Consider the following 22294-nt stretch of genomic DNA (forward strand, 5'->3'; position numbering starts at 1 on the left):
TCTCAAGATGCTGTGTGACTTCCTCAGACAGCGGGATGTGAAGATGTCATCCAGGGTTGGTAGCTGGAGCCCGATGATATTCTGGGCAATTTTAATGGTTCTCTGTAGAGCTTTTTTGTCCGCTACAGAGCTACTCCCAAACCATGCCAGAATGCCATAAGTTAGGACACTCTCAATGGTGCTACGGTAGTAGGACAGAAGTAAATGCTGTGATAAATTTAACTTCCCGAGCATTCTCAGGAAATACAGCCTCTTCTGTGCCTTCTTTATTAGCATGTTGGCATTTATAGTCCATGAGAGGTCCTCTGAGATGTAAGTACCCAGAAATTTAAAACTACCAACTCTCTCCACTTCCTCACCGTTTATGTACAGTGGTAAATGTACATTTCTCTTCCTCCTAAAATCAATTATGAGTTCTTTAGTTTTTTTTGATGTTAAGTGTGAGATGATTTTCTTTACACCATAGTATCAATCTTTGTACTTCCTTTCTATAAGCAGACTCATTGTTCTTATTTATGAGTCCCACCACTGTCGTATCATCCGCAAATTTAATAATTGCATTGGTGTTATATAGTGGGGTGCAATCATGCGTGTACAGGGAATAGAGGAAGGGACTTAGCACGCAGCCCTGGGGAGCTCCTGTACTTAGTACCAGGGTAGAAGAATGGTGGGATCCCATCCTTACTGACTGTGGCCTATCTGTCAGAAAATCCTTTATCCACATGCAGATCTCCTGAGGTAATCCCAGGTTGATCATTTTTAAAAACAACCTATTTGTTAGAATGGTGTTAAAAGCAGAGCTATAATCCACAAACAACAGCCTCGCATAAGTTCCCTGTTGTTCTAAGTGGCTCAATACAGTATGGAGTACGATGGACACAGCATCATCAGTAGATCTATTTCTCCTGTATGCAAATTGCCATGGATCCAAAGAAGGTGGAAGGCTAGCCTTAATGTAATCCAGCACCAATCTCTCAAAACATTTCATAATAACAGATGTTAAAGCTACTGGTCTATAATCATTGGGAGATACCACAGCTGACTGCTTCGGGACTGGCACTATAATAGATGTCTTCAGGCAAGTGGGGACAGAACACTGCAACAAGGATAGATTGAAAATATCCGTAAAAACTCCAGCTAATTCTGCAGCACAGCCCCTAACAACTCGTCCCATGATTCCATCTGGTCCAGCTGCCTTTCGAATATTAATATTCTGGAAAGCGTGTCTCACATCTGAAATCCGCAATATTATTTAGCCTGATGAAAATAAAACATGTACAGTGGTGCCTCGCTAGACAGTTAGCCCGCATGACAGTTTTTTCACTAGACACTGACTTTTTGCGATCACTATAGTGATTCGCAAAACAGTGATTTCTATGGGGGAATTTTGCTGGACAGTGTTTGGTCCCTGCTTCGCAAACTGATTTTCACTAGACAACGATTTTGACAGCTCCCTCCGCGCTTGCAAAACAGGTGTTTTCGGGACCTAAGCTTCGCAAGACAGCGATTTAAACAGCTGATCGGCAGTTCGCAAAGCGGCTTTCCTATGGCCGATCTTCGCTAGACAATGACGATTCTTCCCCATTGGAACACATTAAACAAGTTTCAATGCGTTCAATGGGGAAATGCTTTTCGCTAGACAATGATTTCGCTAAACAGCAATTTCACTGGAACGGATTATCATTGTCTAGCGAGGCACCACTGTATTTCAGTTCTCCAAGATCTTCCTTTGTTACACAGGTTTATGTATATAGACTTTTTCATAACTAAACATTTGCATCTATTTGGAATGTTTTTCTCTAACTTTCAGAATTTATAAGCAAGCACTTTTCTTAATGGGAAACCTTTATCTTGCCTGAGGAGGCATTTTGTATAAAAAATACTTTTTTAAAAAAGTTTTTTCTATTGTTTAATTTTTACAAATCATGTTTAGCAGCATGGCTGTAGGTGCAGATTTCAGGTAACACTGGAAAGCTTCCCACTACAGCTCTGTGTTCAGTTAAGATTATTTTAATGTCGCTCCCCCCTCACTATTCCAAGATGTGTTCAGGCATGTTATAGCCTATGTGAAAGAAGTTAATAGAATGCTTTCATCCATTCCCACACTCAAGTATAGATAAGATATGTCAAGTTTAAATATCAGGTTTCATCAGCCACTGTCTGGCGTTGGGCTTCTTCTTTCGAAACCAATATAAAACATATGTATGATAATTATGTGCTGATAGATCATCACTGTTCTATGTCAAGAGATCATTTTGGCTGTCTGTTCTTCTGTCATTCTTACATTTCACAAAATGTAATCTTCAAACAATTCCTCTGGAGTCTAAATCACAAATTACCTTTTTAAGGACAGGACTGATTGAACTCAGAGGTGACAATTGTTCACCTATTCTTGATCATGACTGAAATGAATATCTGTTCAAAATATGTAAATGTCTAGGTATATCTTGTGTAGAGACACGTATAGTAGAATCCTGATGTTTTTCACTCTTGTTCAAGAAAAAATATTTTGCAAAGAGATTATTTGAGTGGAGAAGTGTGTGTGTTCATGGAGGTTTAATACTTTCATCATATGCTTTTTCTTCATGGAAAACTGCTCACCCTGGTGATTTTGCTGCCTTCTATTAATTATACTGCTGGCTTGCCAGGGGAAGGAAAAAAGTACAGTTTTGAATGGAGAAAGAAATTGAGATAATTTCAAGTTAAAAAAAAACAGTACCCCACCGAGTTCCCCCTCCCCGGTTTTTTAAGTTGCAGGGGAAGGAAGCCAAAAGGACCTAGTTCCAGCATCATATCTAAATGCATCTGTTCAAAATGTATTGTTAGACTCCACATTGGATTAGAGACCCTCCATCTGACCTTATAGACCCTGTGTATGCTTTAAGGTACAGGTCATGCTGTGACAGTGGTTCCCAACCTTGGATAAGCCAGGTGTTCTTGGACTGCAGCTCCCAAGAAACTCTGGCCAGTACAGCTGGTGATGAAGGCTTCTAGGAATTGCAGTTCAAGAACACCTCAAGGTTGGGAACCACTGTATTGCGGTGTATATAGACTGCCCCATTAATTAGATGCAACAAACCAGATGTGTTATTGGATTTTCACTGAAAGGAGGCATGTAGGAATGTCAAAAACACTTTCTTCCTCTACTGCTTTGAAAATGCACCAGCTATTGATACATTTATAGTAGAAATCTGTGGGGAGGAGAGGGTGGCAATCAGACAGTGTAGCCAGAGCTGACCTGAATATATTTGCCATGCCAGTAGCATCCCATTCCTTGGGGAGGGATGGAGTTCAGGGTCTAACCCTGAGAAATAAATGCAGGTCCTTGTCATGAAATGGTGGCAGGCACTTTTGATGTCATGAGCCAGCAAATCCATCAGCAGGAACTGCAAAATTGGGTGTTTATGACACACAGGTATCTGGCTGGAGAGCTTGATGATTTGGGTACCTGTCCAGGGGTCATGAGTTTGATTCCCAACTGTGCTTCCTGGAAGAAGAGCCAACATGTGCAGGGAATGATAAATCACTTCTGAGTATTCTATACCTAGAAAACCTTGGAAAGAGTCGTCATAAGTCTGAATTGACTTGACAGCATGTAATTAATAATTACATGACAGAGAAGATAATGAAGAAGGTAACAAAAAAGGCAGGTTGCTTCTCAGCACATCTAAATGGCATGTCCTGAAACCATGAGAAAGAACCTTCAGATTTAAGTTGCCAGATAGGTCACATCCCCATCCATGAGGTGTCTGCCCAAACTCTGTGACCTGGAATATGGACCCCAGAACCTGAAATCTGGCAAATGTAGATATGAAGAACAGGTGGACGGATTTGGATGAACTTCAGGGTTCTATGTCTGGCTCACTGCTCAGGGCAGTGACCTTGGTTTCTCAGTGAATTGTTCTTTTTACTACATCTGTATCCTGCTTTTTAAAAGGAGTTCATGATCCTCAGTGGTCTTCCATACAAGCTCTGCAGAGACAAATCAGTATAGGCAGCTGCATTAGACAGTGCAACTTCACTCTCTTCTTTTTGTTACCTTATCTAAAGTGGACATTTTTAAAGCAGTGCGATAGTTTCTTCTCAGAAATGAATGGTATGCAGTAGAGGTCATGAAATCACTGTAGAAAACACCTCTGCAGGAACCAGGTTCTCAGTTATTTGTGTACTTCGTTGTATCTACATTTATTTGAAGATGCTGAAACTCGAATCTTGATTTGAAAATGAGCAGGTGGGAATCCATTATGTATTTATATGTGTGTTTTTTAAAAAAGAAACCCATATCTTTGGTGCTGAATGCCTTTTAAATCCAGGCAGGTGAAACAATGCTATAGTGAGCCATAAAGCTTGGAGAACTGTAACTTGAATTAATAGACTGAAGCTAGAAGTGGAAGGTGTTAAAAATGAAAATACTTTTGTGCTGCAATTAAATGTAGCTGTGTAAAAGTTCTCGTTAGAGATGGGGGTACAAATATCCCCGCACAGGTGGAGATAACGAGGGTCTGGCCCCATGGTGCCGGATGGTCCACTCACCGATCCACTGCTGTGGTGGGCTCTGTGATCTGGTCCTGTCACTCTGGAGCTCGCAGTGGATTAGCCACTCCTGGCAGGAAGTGGGACGACAAGCCTCTCTGCCAGGTTGAAGAGTGGCTTGCCATTCGTGAGCTCCAGAGTGATAGGATGGGATTGCGGAGCCCGCGGCAGCGGCATATTGGTGAGTGGACCATCCAGCACCCTGGGCCCGGACCCTCATTATCTCCACCTGTGCAAGGGAATTCATATACAAATACCCCCATCTCTAGTTCTGGTCTAATTTCAAACATGGTTTGTAGGCAGAATTTGGAATAGCTTTTTAGGGAGATAGAGAGCATTTAACTTCCTTCCTTCAATATTTCGTTTCCACTGGGTAAATGTATTTCAGGTTTCTATTGTATGATTATTCATTATAGACTAAGACTGTAATGAACTGGTTGTTGTGGGTTTTTCGGGCTCTTTGGCCGTGTTCTGAAGGTTGTTCTTCCTAATGTTTCAACAGTCTCTGTGGCCGGAATCTTCAGAGTGCTGTCCTCTGAAGATGCCGGCCACAGAGACTGGCGAAATGTTAGGAAGAACAACCTACAGAACACGGCCAAAGAGCCCGAAAAACCCACAACAACCATTAGATCCCAGCCGTGAAAGCCTTCGCGAATATACTGTAATGAACTGTTAATTCTGTTCAATAGTCATTAGACAAAAAACATGCATGAAAAAATTTCAAGGCACTAACTGTTAGAAATATTCTGGAAGAAATTTACAGATGAATCTTCCTTTTTACAGACATATCCCTTGGGTACATTCTTGTGCGAACAAGTTCATTTAAATAAAGGGCTATAATAATCTCTCTGCACTCTATTAATCGCGAGTGGGATAATAGAGGTTCACCTTTGTTCTTAATCTCCATCCCCAAAAGATGTCAAGAAGCAACAAGTTACTTTATGGCTACATTACTTAGATGCGTTATTACATGCATTAAAACTATCAAGGTTAGTTCTTTTAAATTGCAAAATTTTAATTTTCCTTCCAATTGTCACATGCATTGGGAGTCTTTTTGTAAATTCATATGTAAGAAGTACAGCAGCCCATAGTTCTGAGGTGCTGATTTCTCATGGTGAAATCTTGTGAAGATCCCTTGAGTCTCAGGAGTCTTGATGGGCATCAGAAAAAATGGGCTACAACCCCATGTAAACTGATACCAAATAAATATTGAACTCAGTAACGAGTGAAAAGAGGGTGCAACAATCATTTGTGGATTTTATTCCATTGCCCTGTATAATGTACATATATTCTGGGAAGCCAGTCCTGCTTTAAGTTAGACTTCATAGTTTGCAATTAACTTATTAAGCTCAAATGAATAATGGTTTCTTTGTAATTTCATGTTTTTTTCCTTTCTCAGTACTACTAAATCCAAAATATCAAGGAACAGCTGTGTCAATCTGCCTCAGCAAAATTAAAGAAGTATTGTGCTGTCTTTAAAGCTTCGTTAGAGCCTTTGATTATGTACAGCTCTTGGATTTCAGAAGAAATGTTAGAGATTTAGGCACAAAGAATTTTACCATTTACCTATTGGTCATCTCGGAAAGAGGTATATGCAACTCATGATGAAGCACATAAGCAACATTTCTGCTGGTCTTAGAACTGACATACATTGATTGAAATAAGGGCCTTATGCTAGTACTAGTGGTTTGGGACTTTCCCCCATAATATCACTTAGCATATTTGCAACAAATGCTTGTTGTGGAAGTGAATGGCATCTCAAAGTGAAAATGTGAGAACTCTTGGGGGCAAAAAGGACAAAAAGATGTCTAGGCAGACTCATAAACAGCCTTGAATACACAGGCCCAATAGCCACATGGAAGGCACTGACATTCCAGGCAAAAAATAAATTCTTTGGTTGATTGATGGTCCCAGTGCTTGCCCTCTCTTGCATTGTATGAAAATGGCTATTTATTTCTCTCAAATTAGTGCATAACAGAATTTCTCATGCCCCACCACCACCACTGCTTTGTATCTTAACATTAAGGGCAAGGAGAAAGAAATGCCCTGGAGGACTCAAAGGCTAGTTTTGAACAAATGGTGATAATATGCTGCCTTTTACATAACCATGCCTGTTCCAATTGCTGACATTTCCTAATATTTAATGATTTAAAATGACGGTCTTTCTGTATAGCTGCCAAAAGTCTTTAAGTTTATCTGAATTTATTTCCCCAGGTCTGTGGAGAACAGTATTCTGTGTCATGCTACCGTGTTTCCCCAAAAATAAGACAGGGTCTTAGATTAATTTTTGCTCCAAAAATGAATTAGGGCTTATTTTCAAGGGATGTGTTATTTTTTTCCCCATGTACAACAATCTACATTTATTCAAATACAGTCATATCTTCTTCTGGTTTCTGCACAATGGTGGAGGGCGGGATTTCAATTAACAGGGGCTTATTTTGGGGGGCAGGGCTTGTATTACAAACATCCTGAAAAATCAGACTAGGGCTTATTTTCAGGGAAACAGGGTACTTACTAGCTCCAGGTGCTCTCCTTCCTGTATTTATTTATTTATTTATTTATTTATTTATTTATTTATTTATTTATTTATTTATTTATTTATTTATTTATTTATTTATTTATTTGATTTATATGCCGTCCATCTGGTATATTTATACCACTCAAGTTGAGTAAAGCTCCAAAGGTTTGGGGAGTTCAAGAGGGAGAAGAGTAAGGGATAACTGAAGTGGAGGTATCATGCAACTTTGTAGCCCCTGAAACAAAGGTGTAGTAAAAGAATATAGTAAATATTGGGGCAGAAGACAAGCTGTGCTAATCTTCCGCCCTGCCAGTTAGTGGGAGCACATTCTTTGACTCCTGCTGTGGTTTTTTTTTTCTTTTATAAAAAATCTCTACTTGGTTGTTATTTACTTGGTCCTCTCTGACACATTTAGAGGGGAGCGAAGACAGGAGGGCCTGGCGTGCTCTGGTCCATGGGGTCACGAAGAGTCGGACACAACTAAACGACTAAACAACAACAACCTAGTCCTTTCCTCCTCTGTGTTCACTTTTTGCACACGGGGTGTGAAATGTCTAGACGCTGTTTGCAAGCAGGAATGTTTTTGGGAGGTCTTTTGCTCATGTGAAGACCCTAGGTGCTAGGAAGAACCTCTGCATCTGGAGAAAGCAGTGACGAGGAGGGGGAAGGCCAAGTGTTCCCTCTGAGAGCATGGGAGAGGACTGAGTTAGTAATGGCTGAATAGGGCAGTTCTGTTGGTGGTAGCTGGGAAAGACCTGGGAACAGCCCCAGCATCTTGAGATATTTTCTTTTGCAACAGACTGTTGCGGGGGCTGTTAGGCTTCTAAGCACCGCTCATCATTTAGTTAGCCCCATTTTGTACCTCCTGGTGTCATTGACTCTGCTCTGGGGATTATGGGAGTCGTAGCGGGCAAGGTTGAAGGAGCAATAATAAAAGCACCCCTCACTGCCTTTCATTAATATGGAACTGCAGCCTGCTTGCACGCACATGAGCTCAGGAAATGGGTCCCCCCCCCCGTGCTTGTTTATTTTCTCCCCTCTTTATAGATTGTTATTAGCACCTACCTCTGCTTTTTCTGGTTTTAATTGTTTGAAGGATGTGACCTGTCGGATATATACAGATACAAGGTCTTTGGGGAGAAATAATTATCTTTCTATTTATAGATTTGTGTAGGATTGATGTTCATGCTGAAGGAATAATTTATTTGACAGGTCTATCTGCAGTGTTGTTTGTGAATGTTCCATGAGCAGACAAAAATGTCTGTGAAAGAGATCTGATTTTTTTTTAAAAAAAAACTTCCAAAGAAGGTTGATGAAATAATCCTCCCCTCCCTTTGCTTTCTCCTTCACAAAGTTCTTCTGAATCTGACATACATGGTTATGCAATAGGTGCTAGAGCTTGGAAAATGTATTTATGAGCCTGTCTAGGTGTTAAGATCATCAGGGGAGGCCTTTCTTTCAGTCCCAGCACCCTCATATGTGTGCTTGGTGGCAACACAGGAGAGGACCTTTTCTGTTGTTGTTCCCAGACTTTGGAACGCCCACCCATGGGAGGCCAGACTGGCCCCATCTTTGCTGTCCTTTTGCAGGCAGGCAAAGACCTTTCTCTTCAGGCAGGCCTTTCCTTAGTCATTTGCTGTCTGAGTGATTTTAAAAAAGGATGGTTTGTATTTTTCTTGCATTTAAATCTCTTTTAGTAATGCTTTTACTTAACATTTTAACTATAATTATTATTTTATTCTTTTTAAATATTTGAATCATTTACTGTTCTTAGCTTTTAGTAGTGTGTTCTTAGTGATGTAAACCTCCTTGAGACTTTTAGGAGAAAAACAGGGTAAAAATATTTTAAATAAACAAATAAATAAACATAAGTAGACATTCAGGGAGTTGTAGTCCAGAAAGTTAGTTTTCTAAGCTCTAGCCAGTGCTTGTGAATCCACTGACTGGGAAGTCTGTGAACACAGTTGTAGAAAACTATGCTTGTGGTGATGTTGGGGAGAAGAGATGTAAACATTTCAGGTATTATTGAGCAGATAATGTCTGTAGTTATATTTTCATATCCAGTTTTTTGACACTATGTTTCATCCATAACTTTCGGGCATAATATACTGCATGAATTTGATCAATGGGACAGCCATCAAATCCATAGGTTGTCAACCCAAACCTTCCCTGGAGTTTACTTTTTTTTTCTTAGAGCTTATCTAGTACTAAGAGTTGAAAAACCTACCAAGATTGTTGGGCAGTTGCCTTATTTCCAAGATTGGAAGTGTTTACCCTTTAAAAAACAAAACAAAACTATAACTCTTAGATCCACTGTGAGCAAGTTGGCTGGGGAATTCTGGAATTCTATTCCATTAACTTTTCTAAACTCTGCTTTATTCTATGGGACCTAGTTAAGCACCCTGAAATTCACTGTCTTTTACTTATAGCAAGCAGAGAAACAAGGTACATATGTGTTCAAAAGCCTGAGGCGGAGTGGGGAAAGAGAGAGCAGATGCAAACAGCCAAGAATTAAGGAGGTGGAGCAAAAGGAGAAAACAGTCTATGAAATGAAGCATAATTGCTGGTGTTTGCTAGTTTAAAAATAAAACAAAATGAGAAAGCTGAGTGGATGCCCATGTTGGAGTAGTACAGCTGGAAGTCCTTAGCCTAATAATGGTAAAAAATTTTTTTTTAAAAAAAACCCACACGCTTTTGGAAAGTACAAAGAAAAGGGCATTCATAATGGCCTACACAGTGGGGAGGATTTTGCAGATAAAGAGCAATGTTGCATGCACATAATCAGTTTACACATGACGTTAACATCTGTAGTGTAAGCAGCATTGACATCACAGGCTCACTGGTTTGTTTGGCTGGAGGAGGAAATACAGCTCTCCTCCCTGCCCGCCCTCAGACTCCCAAACCTTCAATTGTGAAAGTTGGGAAAAATGAGAGGAAGAACGTAATATTCTATTTCAAATACTGTATCATTCCTGATGCTGAGCAACTGAGATGCCACTGTGGCTTTTTAGCAAAGTGTGTGTGTGTGGGATCTCTAGTTTATCTTAACCCTCAGTTGCTATTAACAGGGATGCCCAGTGGGTGGAAGGTTAAAACATAAACTGGTGCCATGAGAGAGGAAAACCAGGAAGGCTTCTGAGCCAGGTACTCTGTTCCTAGAGGGGGAGGAGAAATCACACCTTGGCACCTGAGCAAAGTTGCCCTCCAGCTAAATTAAATGGTTGACTGCCAAATGAAAAAAATCTCTCCTAGGAAAGCTGTTTGGTCTAATTGGAAAGTTGTTCTAGTCAGTCCTGTGCACACCCTTGGGAACTTTCCCACCCCCTCGCTGCCTCATTAGCTACTATTATTAGCTGGGAAAGCTGGTCACCTGAAGTGTCTACCTCCTATTAAGGCAGTAGTGAAGTGTCTACTTCCTATTAGGAATCGTGATACTCCAAATCTGTCTTTAATATTGGCAATTTAAAAATATTCCTTTGTTAACTGAGTTGAAGTGACAGAATCTAAATTACATAGCAGCCATTTTGTGGCTGGCAAAGGCAAGTTTTTTTCTAGTTCCAACATTTGAGTGTATGTGCCCCCCAGTACATGGAATTGATTTCTAGGAACTATTTTTAGAATAGTAATTGCCATATCAAGAGGCCAATTCTGAGAACCATGAACCAGCATTTCCAAACGGGGAAAGTTGCTTAGCATTTGCCGAGTCAACTAATCCATAAATTCCATCGATAGAAGTGGGCACATTCTAACTGTGACTTACTTTAGTGTAGTAAGTCACAATTAAAGTAGGCCCATTTGAATGAATGGAACTTATGGAGAAGTTGACTCAGTAAACCCCCATTTATTCAATAGGCCTACTCTACTACAATTTATTATAGTAAACAACAGATTTGGGGCATTATTTATTGATTTACTTACAAGTATAGAAATGTAGCTTTCACTCTTCCACTGTATACATGGTGGTCAGAGTGGCTTGTGACCATTTACAAAAAGCAGTGAAAATCTAACATTATTGGTACAGCTATAATGACTAAATAAAAATGGATAGAAGCAAATAAGGGAATTGTAACAGCAAGAACAATAGACTCTTCTGGCATGTTAAAGACTAACATTTTGAGTGGCAAATGCCTTTGTGAACAGTAGAAAAGGGATAGAGTCTATGAAAGGCACAGGATCTGTTCTTGATTATCCCAGAGTGGAAGACATGTATCAATGGGCTCAAGCAACAGGAAGCCAGATTTAGGCTGAGGATCAGGAAAAATGTCTTAACTGTTAGAGGAGTACAACAATGGCACCAGTTACCTTGGGAGGTGGTGAGCGCTCCAACGCTGGAGGCAAATTTAGACAGCCATATGTCAGATCTGTTTTTGTTTGGATTCCAGCACTGAGCAGGAGGTTGGACTCAATGGCCTTATAGGCCCGCTCGAACTGCATTATTCTATGATCCTATGAAAGCTTATGACAAATAAAATTCATTTGACATGATGAATTTTGCTTTTGGCTTTTTCTACAACAGACTAAAATGGCTGCTATTGCAGGAATGCTTTTAAAATGGGATTTTATCCTGCCATCTAATGTTTTTCTCCTTTTGCAAAAATAACCCTTCTATGTGTGAGAGCCCTGAGATCACAAAGCCTTGAAGCTGTTCTACCAGATGATTGTGCCGGGCACTTTAGGGACCATGTTCAAGCCTTCTTAGAAAGAAAAGAGTGTGATTAGATTGTTGAGAACGTGAAGATAATGTGGAAAATTAAAGTGACAATTGCATGTATCCATAAAAGAAATTAACTGTTAATTGCACCCATAAGCCCTTAACTTCTGAAGTGAATATTTATGTCTGTGACATAAGATTTTCCCTTACCTTGTCTCACACACTGTGTGTCTCACCACTGCTTCGCTCCTTACATGCTGATTCCTATCCTAGTCTATTGCAAGTAACGTTTTCCTGTTTCCATTTTGAACCTTCAAACTATGGTCCTACTTTGCCCTGCAAATCAGATCTGTAAACTAGAATTTCGTTTGAGGAAAGGGAGGAAAGAAAACCTGATAACACTTGCGTGGCAGGTTCTCCAGTGCTGGGGTGAAGTAGCTCCTCCTGCTTGGTCTGCAAACCATTACAACTTAAGGTACAGTGGTGCCTCGCTTAATGATTACCTCATTAAACGACGAATCTGCTTGACAATGAGGTTTTGCGATTGCAAAATGATGTTTCAAAGGGCTTTTTTTTGCTTCCCGACGATCAGTTCCCTGCTTCGGGAACCGATTCTTCGCTTCACGACGATCAGTTCAAAACAGCCGCCCACTGTTTAAAATGGCTCCCCGCTGTGCTTAGAACGGATTCCTCACATTACAGGCACCAGAAAATGGCCGCCCTATGGAGGATCTTTGCTGGACGAATACGTATTTAACCCATTGGAATGCATTGAGTGGTTTTCAATGCATTTCAATGGGTTTTCCCCCCGCTTGATGACGATTTCGCTCTACAGCGATTTCGCTGGAACGAATTAACGTTGTCAAAAGAGGCACCACTGTATTTTCATGTAGTGCCAACTCATGGTTTGAAGTTTCACCTAAACTTGGAGGGAGGATGTGTGCCCCCTCTACTCCAACTTGCATCATTTTTCACTCCTAATTCTGCTTCTATGGGGTGTTGGGAGTTCCAGTTAGAAGTCAGCAGAACACACATCTCCTACCTCTGGTCTAAACTGATTGATTGTCTTGGAGAAGGTGGTTGTGATGACATGAGAAATGGTTGCCCCTACTCTTGAAAATTCTTTTTTGAAATAAGCATTTGTAGAGCATTGCTTCTTCTTTCAAAGTTTATCTTTAATTTCTTTTTAGAATCTGAGTACAAGATGCAGGTGGGTGAAGACATGCCTGTAGGACTTCTGCTTGCTAACATGAATCTAGCCTTGTAAATTGTTGACAGCTGGCATGATAATGAGTCTATTTCAATATAAATGAGCTTCATGTTATTAATTTTTGCCAGCTTCTGGGCAATTAATGAACTCCTTTTCAAAGCTCCTCTGCTGCTTAAAGGCATAGAGAGAGGAGACAGTGCAGAAAGAAGTAGACCTACATTAAACAAAACATTTCCTACCCTTTCCTCACTTTTTGACCCGAAAAAAAAAATACAGCACCATGGGGGGGGGGGATATGCATGTTCTGAATGTGTATTATTTTCTCCTTTTTAAAAGTCATCATCTGGGCCAGAGCTGCTTCCTCAGGAAAAACAAGGGCATGACTTCACAGACTAAATTTCATGTTACAACCAATGAGATTTCTTAGTTGCCTTTACTTCTTCCCAAAACACAGGTGTCATCCAGTCTTCACTAGTGTGAGGAATATGTCACATTCTTCTCTTTGTTTAGCATAGGATCCTTTCAGCAACAACACTGAAAACAACGCCCCCCCCCCAAAAAAAAACTCCTGTGTATGCTGCCCTTAATATCCCAGGCCACAGGCATATTGAATTCTTTTAACAAGCCGACATCGTTTGTCTCTGTCTGTATTGTTAGCTGTGTATTTAATTGTGCAATTTCTTTTCATAGAAGCCAGTTAAACCAGTTCCTTCAATTGTTCGCTTTTTAAATTCAGTTTACATTCTGAACTTTTGTCAATGTAAAGGCATTTCAGTAGAGATATTTCTATTCTAGAGTTCTGCCTCCTTCCTTTGTTCCCTGAGGTGGGAGCACAGATAAGCCTGCTTTTGGAAATTTGTGAAAATGCCATAAGAGTGACTTCTAATCTGAACTCATTTCTGTTAGTCTGTCTGCTTTTCTCACTTTCCATTGACCTTTCCCCTATTTAAGCAAAGGGTGTAAATTTTAGTTGTACATTCCTGTCAGGGAGAATGTTCTTTTTTTAAAAATTAATTGGCTACAAATTGTGCCCCACTGTACCAACTTGATTTTGAAAAGCAAACTCCATTCTAATCTCCCCCCACTTCAATTACCCTCTCCTCCCCAACAGAGCTTTAAGGCCACAGTGAAGTAATTGTTACACATTTAAATGTAGATATTTTCCCGTCTTGTTCAGTAAGTGATGAGAGTGGAACTTTATATCTATTCTGGCTAAGCCTTTTGTTTTGCTTGTCTTTTTTTTTCCTTCCCCACCAGGTTTCTGGCACATGTTCACAGGCTCCGACAAGGCAGTAATGGAGTGTCTGAGTGGCAGGTGGTGACAGACTCTGCAGTTCCAGTAACTGCTCATTTTCAAGGCATTTGCAATTCTGTACATCTAAATTCCATACTTGTTTTGGAGGAAGTAGTGCTGAGTACCACTACTGCCTTGTAAGGTAGGTACATTGTGTGCTATTCGTACGGGTGTTTGCTGCCTACTGTGCAGCCATTTTGGGAGGAGATTGCGTTTTGTCATTATCCCTGTTGAGCAATGCAAAAGAACTAGAATTTCCATCTAACAGCTGATGATGATAATATCAGTTCTTTTCTTCTCCTTTTCTTGGCTTCCTGATTTGAATTGCCTGCAGAGCATTTTGGAGGTGATATGTATTCGCGAAAGCTTTCACGGCCGGGATCTAATTGTTGTTGTGGGTTTTTTGGGCTCTTTGTCCGTGTTCTGAAGGTTCTTCCTAGCGTTCACCAGTCTCTGTGGCCGGCATCTTCAGAGGACAGGAGTTATAACTCTGTGCTGTGGTGCCATTTCTTTGGGAGTTGAGTATTTATGGCTGTGAGATCAGCTTTTGTCCTTTTCAAGAGATGGGTGATTTTAGTGATCAGTGTGTTTTTGTTGTGGGTGCATTGTTCTAATAAAGGTCAACGAACTCTACCCAGCCACAAGGACCAGTGATCACTACACACAAAAGACCAGCTAACGGCACCCATCAATCACAGTGACAGATAATCTCACAACAATACACCCACAACAAAAGCACACTGATCACCATAATCACCCATCTCCTGAAAAGGACAAAAGTTGATCTCACAGCCATAAATACTCAACTCCCAAACAAACTGCACCAGAGCACAGAGTGCTACTCCTGTCCTCTGAAGATGCCGGCCACAGACACTGGCGAAACGTTAGGAAGAACCTTCAGAACATGGCCAAAGAGCCCGAAAAACCCACAACAACCAGTACTTCTGATACTCCAATGTGTTTTGAAGTGGATTCCAAAATGAAGTATCTGGCCATAGACTTTTAATTTTTCAAAACTATGAAACATTTAACTGTAGTGAAATGCTGAGGTATAAAGTGGAATTGTCTTTTAATTTAGCAATAACGGGGAAAAGTATGGAGATAGGGAGGCACAAGCTACCACTGAGGGCCACAAACCTGTTTGTATAAACCAGGAAGATGCAGTGCTCCAAATCATGTTGGACTGTAACTCCCAGCACTTTTAGTTTGTTTAGTATTTTTGGGGTGGGGATCCCATTTTCGGGAATGTTTTCAGCTCTGTTGGGAGCTCTGGGGTGGCAGAGAGGGCTTCAGAAATGTCCCTGAAGACCTCATACAGCCCACAGGTCATACCTGGCCCACTCCTCTGCTATGTGTTTTTGTCTACCCATAACAGATGGGTCTGCGGCCTCCCTCCTGGTACACTATGCCAGATGATTACGGAGGGTTGCAGGAAAGGAAGTGGGTAGAGGCCAAGTGCTTATTTTGCTTCTCTACCTTACATAACTTACTAAAAGTTAGAGCTCACTGACAGGGTATAGGTGATGCAGACTTGTGTTTAGAAAATACATCCTGGTGCTGTGACGATGTAGTTTGTCTCTAGGGTAAAATATATTTCAGCACGTGACTGCTTTGTTTTTGGAAACAAAGGGCACAATGTTGGTTGAAACTTTCCTTCCATTTTCAGTCTCGCAAGCTTAGCTTCCTGCCAAAAGTGTGGATCTGATGATAGCAGCCTCCCACCAGAATCTAAATTTAAATCTGTTGCAATATGTTGTCTTGTAAGGTACTTCACAGTTAATGGTGAAGTCCATAATGTCTAAGTCATTAGCTTAAATTAGCTTCATTTTGCGTACGCCTTGAAATTTCATTGGCGTTAAAGAGGGAAAGAAAAGAGCATGGTTGTCAAGAGCAAAGTACCTTCTAGGTTGAGGAGGGTCCCAGTTTAGAGGAAAAGGCTATGGACAATCAGCATTATTTGTTTGTAGAAACCTTTAATTTCTAATGAATTTAAAGGGTACATCATCCAAACAGCAGATTTAATATAGCAGTTAAGTTGTGGGTAGCAATTTAGAAAGCCCAAAGTTTGATTTTCAGGATAGTGGCCAAAACAACTGAAGTCTGCTTGAACTCATTTAACATTATTTGGATTAAGCACACTGTCTAATGCAGGTGTCAGGGAACTTTTTTACCTTTTATTCCCTCAAAAATTTATATATGCTGACATTACCCTCTTGATTTGAAAGGAAGGAAATCGTACATTATTTGAATTAAAAATATTATTGAATCTACACAGGCTGTGTACCGAACTAGCAGGATGCACCAAATTTGATAAAGATGTGCACTATTTTTGCTGGAACACATTGCACTCCAGCCGTGGTGTGGTATAGGGAGTAGTAAGGTGTCCAAGATCATTAGTGGCTGCCAGAGTGGTGCTAGCAATGACATGCTTGCTAGAGACAGCCAATGCAGAATTGGGGGGGGGGGTCCCTACCACTTTAATCATTCTATGTGTGGTGTGCAAAAAGGAACAAACCAGGCTAAAGGTCATTGGTGCCACAGCCCAATATCAAAGGACCAGTGTGCTTTTTTTTAATCATCATCAATAGAAAACTCAGCAGTGGTCAGAGGATTGGAAAAGATCAGTCTACTTCCCAGTCCCAAAGAAGGGCAGTGCCAAAGAATGCTCTAACTACCATACAATTGCACTCATTTCACACACTAGCAAGGTTATGCTCAAAATCCTCCAAGGCAGGCTTCAGCAGTACATGGACTGAGAACTCCCAGAAGTACAAGAGGCAGAGAACTAGAGACCAAATTGCTAACATGCGCTGCATTATGGAGAAAGCCAGAGAGGTCCAGAAAAACATCTACTTCTACTTCATTGACTATGCAAAAGCATGGCAGAAAGTGAGGAGGAATTAAAGAACCTCTTAATGTGGGTGAAAGAGGAGGAGTGCAAAAAATGGTTTGAAGCTCACAATCAAAAAAAGGAAGATCATGGCCACTGGTCCCATCACCTCCTGGCAAATAGAAGGGGAAGATATGGAGGCAGTGACAGATTTCACTTTCTTGGGCTCCATGATCACTGCAGATGGTGACAGCAGCCACTAAATTCAAATATGCCTGCCTCTTGGGAGGAAAGCAATGATAAACCTAGACAGCACCTTAAAAAGCCACCCTTCCCCCCCGCCTTAATTCAGTTTCTCTTTTGCTTGCCTGCCTGTTCATTTTCAGTTGTGAATAGTCTCTCTCTCTCTCTCACACACACACACACACACCCTCCATTTTGTACATTTAAATAAGCTTGATGAAGTCCTCAGTCTCTCGCACCTTTCTTTCTTCCCTCCTTCCCTTGCTTGCTCCTTTCCCTCCTGCTGCTTCTTTGCAGTCACTTCTGGAGGAAGCAGTCATTCAGAAGCCCCGGATTGGCTGATTGCCCATGGCTAATCCCCAGCTGCAACCAATTAGGGAAGCTTATCTCCCCGATCTCTGAACAAAGGGAGCATTTAGAAGTACCCTGCTGCAATGAAGGATGTTACAGGGCGAGGTGGTTTACAATTAAAGCTTTGGCTGCAGAGGGTGGGGGTGGGTGGGAGAGAGGGGGGTAGCAGCCTGCTCATTACCCCCAGGATTTTCACTTTTACCCCATTTGGGGTAATTTACCCCTGTTCCCCGACCTATGGTCTAATGGATCATGCCACTTTCTGTCAGATCTTCAGTGCCATAACTCCAACTTTGATGAGAACAGTAAACCAGATAGCCTTTTCGAATAGATCTCTTTGGTACATTTAAATACCTCCTTACATTTTTTCCAGAGGTATGGAGCTTCTGAAGCAGGGAAACATCAAAGCTTTGGATATCTTTAGTCTGTGTGAAAATGCAGTGAGAATAAGCCCTACCCCGAAAATAAGCCCTAGTCTAATTTTTCAAGGTGATTGTAATATAAGCCCTATCCCCAAAATAAGCCCTAGATAAGTGAAATCCTGCCCTCCACCAAGACTCACCAGGATCCTCCCAAGCCCTTAAGGGAGACTTAAAACTTCTTCCCCTACTCTCCCACTTCCCTTGCTCGCAGAGGGGCTGGGCAGCCAGGGAGGAAGGAGCCATGCACCACCAGGAACTTGCTCCTTGGCTCCTAAGTTCCCAACGGCTTTTGGGGCTTGAACCTCTGCAGTGTGCTTCCCCCCCTCCAGCATGTGCCCAGGCGAGGCTAACAAACCACAAGGTTGGAGGAGGGGAGGCGATTTTGGAGCTCTTGCCCCCGCCAGCCAGCCAGCCAGCCAGCCCCCCACCCTGCCTTTATTTCCCCCCTTCCCTCTTTCTCCTACCATAAGTCTTTTAACCTTCCTCTTGTACGGCTCCCTCTTCTGTGCTGCTGGCATGGCCTCTGCTGTGTTGTAGCAGCCTCCGCCCTTTCCTCAACTGAGTTTGCCAGCTTCGGGACCCTGCCCCCTTCCACACCAGTGCCGCCCCCTTCACTGCTGCCATGGCTTCCCACAAAACAAACCCAGCACCCACCAGCCCCAATGGGAGCCTCAGCTCACGCACCACCACTGGAGGATCCCGAGCCACCACCGTGGGACCTCCTGGCAGTGGCGGAGGCATCCCTGGAGGAAGTGGCACCAGCTACATTTAAAGAAGGGGAGGGGGAATGGGAATAAATTAATAATAATAAATAAAATAAATTGTAGTAATTGAATAAATGTAGATTGTTGTTCTTGAAAAAAAAAAAAACAGCCCCCGAAAATAAGCCCTAATGCATTTTTTTAGCAAAAAATAATATAAGACCCTGTCTTATTTTGGGGAAAACATGGCAGTGTTTTCACTTTAAATTTAGTGTATTCATTCGGTGCATCAGAACATTCAAAGCATTTCAGAGATGAAGAGAAAGAGAAAGGAAAAGAAACTGGGGTGAGGAGCATTTTGGCTTCTAGATGTTTTGAACTGAAACTCTGTAATCACATACCCTTGGCAGTGCTCATTGGGGCCTCTGGGAGCTGAAATCCAGAACATCCGGAAATGTCACTGCTCCTGTTTGAAACAGAGACCCTATAACATTGTTGTTGTTAAGTGTCATCAAGTTGCCTTCAACTTATGGTTACGTCAGTAAGGCTTTTGAGGTATGTACAGTATTCAAAGAATGGCTCACTCCTTGACACCTTCCTGGCCAAACATAGATTTGAACTCAATCTTCTGAATCCTGGTTCAACACTCTCCCCACTATACCACATTTGCTCTTGTTTTTTTTTACCTTGTAAGATGGGGACTACCTTGTAAGAAGTGGGGAGGCAGAGCCTGAGAAAGTGCAGGTCACAAAGGTCTGCTTGTAAATGCTTTGCAGAAGTGAGATTTAAATGGAGACTCTTCAGCTATTATTTTCATAAATATAAATACAGTACCTCAGATATTTATACCATGGCTTTTCAAATGCAAAACCCGAAGATAGCTAATCAAAGGAGATATACAAATATAAATTGGCCCAGGTTGGCCCTGGAATGAACTCTTCCTCCCTTCTTTGCAGAGTTCCTGTCTGTTGCTGGAAGCCAAGATAGAAGGAAAGTTTGGAGCTAGCAGGTTATGAAAAGAGGCAGGGCTTTCTCTCTCTGATACAGGATGAGTTGGAGCGCAACATTAGATGCTCACCTAGCCAGTGTAGTCAGTTATGGAGAATGGTGGGAGTTGCGGACCAGCAATATTTGGAGAGCTACCTGTTGCCCACTGCTAGTCTTACAGCACAATTCTGCACACAAGTTAAGCCTCCCTGAGTTAAGTGCAGCTTATTCCTAGGTAAGTGTGTATAGTGTTGAAACCCTGCATTGTTAAGTTGCAGGACAATTACTTCTTGAGGAAGTCCAAGATGAGAGAGACTGAAATGGTCTTTATATCAAGCAAGGTGTGATATACCTTGATCTTTTATCCCAGTGGTCCCTGACCTTTTCCCAACCACGGACTGGTTGGGGGGCATGGCATGCTTGTGTGGGAGGGTGTTGCGCTCACAGGGGGTGTGTCGCACTCACAGGGGCGTGCCGTGCTCACATGGGGTGGAGTGCACTCACACACATGCGCGGGGCACGCTCGCAGGGGGAGTGCTAGTGGGGTGTGTGGGAGATCTGTGTCCATGGTCCGGTCCAACCTAGGCTGTGGACCGCTCCCACGTCGCGGAACAGGGATTGCGACCCCCTGTTTTAACCCATTTTACTATTCTAGTTGTTATACAGTTGCCCCATGACCTGTAATCGCCTAGTCCCTTCTGAATCCTTCAGATATTCCTGTGACATTTTGTTTTTGTTTTTAATCTTGCGAAATTAATGCTTTCTTTGTTCACTCTGGTGGTGTGTAAAAAATCTATAGGTATCCGTATTTACTTTTTGATATTTCAACAGTATTGATGGCAAGTTAAACCCACCATATCTTTATTAGCTGCGCTGTATTAATAAATTGGGGGACGTGGTGGTGCTGCGGGCTGAACCGCAGAAGCCTGTGCTGCAGGGTCAGAAGACCAGCAGTCGTAAGATCAAATCCATGCGATGGGGTGAGCGCCCGTCGCTTGTCCCAGCTCCCGCCAACCTAGCAGTTCGAAAGCATGTAAATGCAAGTAGATAAATAGGTACCACTGTGTGACCACGGAAGATTGTCTTTGGACAAAATGTTGGCTCTATGGCTTGGAAACGGGGATGAGCACCACCCCCTAGAGTCAAACACAAGTGGACAAAAAATTGTCAAGGGGAACCTTTACCTTTACCTTTACCTTTTATTAATAAATTAATTAAGCACTAAATTATCATGTGGGGTTTGTTTGCTTCTTTAGTGCTAGAGCATTCCTGTAAATATCTGTGTATTCCCAAATATGGATGGTATTAAAACCACGTTAGTACAGCTACTAAATGTTGTGGTAGCAAATATATTATTTCTTGAATGAAAACACTTTTCTTCTAGCTAAAAAGCACTTTTCTCTTATATTTTCCCCTGAAGATAGATTAAACTTAGGTTACTTTTGGGCAGGTGAGGGCAAAGTTTTTAATTTTGTATAACTGTGTCTATTTTTGATGTTTTGTGTAAGGTTCATTGGATGTGCTGAACTGGCAAATTGCATCCTGTTTTACCCATCCAGTATGTTGCTACATGTTTGGGACTGAGTTTCATGTCCTGTTGGCCTAAAATTAGCACCTTCTCTGGATATGGGAGTCTTTCCCCAAATGACACAACACTGGGATCTCATATTCTTCAGGATGCTATGCTAGAGTATAAATCTTTTCATCTTTGAAGAGCTGTAAGTACATTTAGCTGCTTTAGTTAAAAACCTTTAGTTGGCAGCTGTCACACTTGATCACTGTAAAACCATGCTCATCCTCTCTAATTAAAGGCAAAAAAATTAGTCGGCTCCAGAGCTTGGACACATTACTTTTTAATACTATAGTTCACATAATCCTCTAACCTTCATGGCCTATGCTAAATAAGTAACATTTCCATGCTGTGATTAAGACTCCAAAGCACACATACCATAGAAGTATCCATTCATCTATTAATGATGCTTCTATCCAACCTTCTTTCTAGTTTAGCTCAAGGCAACATACTGTATATGTGTCTTTCTCCCTCTATCATTTGAACAGTGCTGTGGGGAAGGTCAGGCCAACTCAATAGGTGTGTGCATGTAAGAGAGTGACCGGGAATTGGAATTTTGAAGGCTACATTCCATTTTTATAAACATAACATTATTATGCCTCCCTTCAAACCTGCCTCCCCTAATAATTTTATTTGAAATATCACAAGGTAGATTAGGGGAGGTTGAGTAGGTTTAATCTAGCTGGGAGAACAGGTAGGTTTGGGAGGCTGGGCACTATATTTGCACAATGAATTCTATGCTACAACCTCACTTAAAGATAGGGAAAGATAATAGGACTTGATAGACTGACCAAGGACAGTAAGAACCATTTACTTGGACTAATGGTACCCGGGACTCTTTTGACTTCAGTAATAATGATGGTAGTGGTGGTGGTAATGTGTCATCAGGTTAATTCTGACTTACAGTTACCCTTTCCAGGATCTTCTAGGTTTACTGTAGAGCAGTGGTTCTTAACCTTTTTGAAAGAAACGCCCCCTTGAGCC

General features: G+C 41.6%; 1 protein-coding gene across 5 annotated transcripts in view; it reads left to right on the forward strand.

Moving 5' to 3' along the window:
* The window catches only part of TIAM1 (TIAM Rac1 associated GEF 1), a 261371-nt gene that overhangs the window by 118124 nt on the left and 120953 nt on the right, over positions 1-22294 (forward strand). For 2 of the 5 annotated variants that reach the window (XM_072994076.2, XM_072994077.2), the window contains one exon: positions 14170-14348. The exons of 2 other annotated variants lie outside the window; for them this stretch is intronic. The gene's annotated coding sequence lies outside the window, so the exon portion shown is untranslated. Of the gene's footprint in view, positions 1-14169; positions 14349-21248; positions 21459-22294 lie in introns of those variants that run through there. One more of the 5 variants, XM_078388939.1, reaches the window with a different exon arrangement.

Source organism: Pogona vitticeps, chromosome 3 (genome assembly GCF_051106095.1).
Source record: "Pogona vitticeps strain Pit_001003342236 chromosome 3, PviZW2.1, whole genome shotgun sequence".
Classification (NCBI taxonomy): Eukaryota; Metazoa; Chordata; class Lepidosauria; order Squamata; family Agamidae; genus Pogona; species Pogona vitticeps.